The sequence below is a fragment of the Blennius ocellaris genome, assembly GCF_963422515.1.
Source record: "Blennius ocellaris genome assembly, chromosome: 7".
NCBI classification, from domain to species: domain Eukaryota; kingdom Metazoa; phylum Chordata; class Actinopteri; order Blenniiformes; family Blenniidae; genus Blennius; species Blennius ocellaris.
This window is the reverse complement of record NC_137656.1, coordinates 16,511,180-16,514,539: the sequence shown is the minus strand read 5'-3', so window position 1 is coordinate 16,514,539 and position 3,360 is coordinate 16,511,180.

Here is a 3,360-nt window from a genome sequence, read left to right as displayed (position 1 = left end):
CAGACCATGCGTGAAAAAATTAAAAATATATTATATTGTATATATTTAAATATGATGGCTTATGTGTTTTTTTTATTCATTCTTAAAGAAAATGATAAGATTCATGAAAGCAAGCACTTCTGAACTCCACAAACATTGATGCTAGCGATCTTTCCTAAAACGAGGGCATATTTGCCATGTTGGATCTTGCTAAAATTAAAAATGACAGGGTTTAAAATGTATTTGGCTTTGTAACATAATAATAAATTGCTGTAAACGGCTCCTCACGAAACAAGTAGGTCCATAAATTCCCTAAAAAGAAGATTCCAAAAGAAGAAGAGCAGGAATATGCTCAAACACACAGCCAATTTTTTTTAATCTTCATGTCATACCCAAGCGAAGTTTACTCCCGAAGTAACCAGTTTCTGCAGCAGTTTTAGTATTCTGGCAAAAATCTATTGTGAACTTTTAAATCCCAGAAAACAAAGTATCCATGTATAAAGACTTTCTTAATGTAGTTTAGATCGAAATAGAAACTTAATATCTATTGTGTTGTACTTTATGGACTTTCTCATCCCAGTGGTTTTACTGTTTAAACATGAATTGTTTTTATTCTTTTCTCCGAGAAGTGCACCTTACTTATACAGGTTTCAATACTGTGAAATGAAGGATGACTCGTCAATCACAGAGCTGACAAAGACAGATAATCACACAGACTCACATTTACACATATACACACAAACCTAAGGCATCTAGCTAATAGTTGGAGACACAGAAATGTGATCAAATACATGAATTTTGCAACAAATGCGGGCCAACAAGTAGAAACCAGGAACCTTCTGACAGCCCTGACCACTGCATCATCATGCCACCCCCAGCAAGCAATAACTTGGTCAATGTTTTCCTCCAGATTATTATTAATATTGAATGTCTACTCTTAGACCTAATTGTTCATTATATGTATCATTATATTTTAAAGTCTTTGTGTAAAATAAAAACAAAGTCAGGAGTGGTCAGTAGTAGTCACACTTGTGACTGCTTGATTGGATGGATGGATGGATGGATGGATGGATGGATGGATGGATGGATGGATAAAAAAAGTCAAGAAGTGTTGAATCTGGAGGAATCTATTGATCTATACAGTATATGACTATACTTCCTGAAAGTTATGCGTTATGCAAGAGCCTCTGTCAATAATGAGTAAGAATAGTTGATTGTATAACGTATGTGTTGACTTTGCAGAGACAGATGTAAATATCTCACTGTAATCGAGTGTTTCCCCTGAGCCTTACAGCTGATTTCAACATGTTTCAGTCTCAGCCCGAACAGAGAACTCTACATGAAAAAAAAAAAAAAAACACCCCACTTCCTAACCAGTTGCTCTTCTTGGACAGCTGCACAAGCCTGAAGTCCCTCCCTGCTGTCACCACACACACACACACACACACACACACACACACACACACACACACACACACACACACACACACACACACACACACACACACACACACACACACACACACACACACACACACACACACACACACACAGAGGAGTGTCTCTGCATTCCTCCTGCTCATATATACAACATTGGGACTTGTCTGCATGCTTGCATTGTTATGAATGTTAAGTGAGTGTGTGTTTGTGTGTGTGTATGTGTGCGCGTGCATGAGTACATGCATGTGTGCGTATATTTGTGTGTGTCAGACAGACACCTCCATTGAAACGTCCGCTTTTCGCACACCTCCTCACCAGGCTGCGGGGGAGCGATGACTCAAAGTTAAATGAGTGTTTATTTCTTTCTTTTCCTTGTTCTCACACTGACCATGCAGAGCTCGAGCACTTCACCCCACTGAGGGAACCTTTCTCTGCACTTCGCAGTACGTCAGTCATGACTCAAACCTCCAATGGTAATATTTGTGATTTCCTTTATTAAGAGCTGCGCTGGTCACGTGTCGCTTCGCTCTGGACTGATTAAGGTGATGAGGTCACTGAGGAATGTCTGGCCTTCAAGCAGTGATGTATGTTATGTGTTGCATTTGTTGCAAAACCAAATCTTCTAACTTCAAATGACAAGTAAAGTCTCCTCTGAGAAGAAAATCTTGTTGAACAAGATGATGTATTTGTGGCGTTAACTCAATTAAAGATAGTAAATCAGATTTTTTAACCTGGAACACGAAATGTTGTTCAAATTAGTACGGGAATGAGGCTGTTATGATAAAAACGGCGGACAAGTGCTCCATAACCTCACATCCCACAGAGGCACATGGGTTGTTTTATGTATAAACATATAAAAACTGTAAAAGGAATAGACTCGAACACATGATCTCTTGATATACAGGGAGAGTGCTTACCACTACACCAATGTATAGAACTGCACATGGGCCATTTTAGGCATTTGCTATTTTACAATTATATCACAGGAAATGCTTTCAACTGTCACTTTCACATTGCTTTGGTCTGGAAGCTTTATGAAGCTTTAAAATTGGACCCGATTGAGTTAACCTTTGACCTGAGCAAATAAGAATCTGCATACACTTGTCAAAAGAGAAGCTGCCTGGATGCTGGCTTGTAGGGAGAAAGTCTGCTTCCAGAGGAGGGGGATCTTAAGGCTGGAGGCATCATGTCCATCATTGACAAAGCAGAGAGAGAGAGAGACACAGGGAATTCAGAGCCACCAATTAACCCCAAGCTGGTGATGTCAAAGCGAAGACTGGTCGGGGTGCCAACTTTCAGATGGTAGAGGAACTCCAGACTTACATTGAATAATAATCCACTGCAAGTCAAAAACACAACAATAATGCAAGAAGTAATTTTGTTATCATTTCATTTTGGTTGGAAATGTAATTTGTATTCCATGTGATCAGCATTATCAAGTCAACAAGATCAGAGTGATTACTAATTATTTGAATAAGCCCTTTGAGCTTTTTTTTAACTGTTAATCGTGAAAATTTTACACCAGTGGAGGTCCAGAGGTCACTGAGATCTGAATTAATCCAACTTTGAATGTCAAGATTTTAAACTGTGGTTAGTTTGTGATAGTTGAGGGAGGTGTGAGTTTATAGATAGACTGAGGATAAAATGATAGAAGGTATATGAAAAAAAATAAATAAAAAAAGGCGTGTGAGGACTCATAACATGACTCAGAAGTCTCAAAGCAGGCACGACAGAGCCTGGCGATTTTCACAAAAACCTCTCTGATCCATCCTCTCTCTCGCTCTCTCTCTCTCTCTCTCTCTCTCTCTCTCTCTCTCTCTCTTCTCTCTTTCTCTCTCTTTCTCTCTCTCTCTCTCCAAATAAGACCAGACACAGGGACAGCACGGCCTCACACCTCTTGGCCTGCCTGATTAAAGAAGAGAAAGTTAAAACACCACGGCA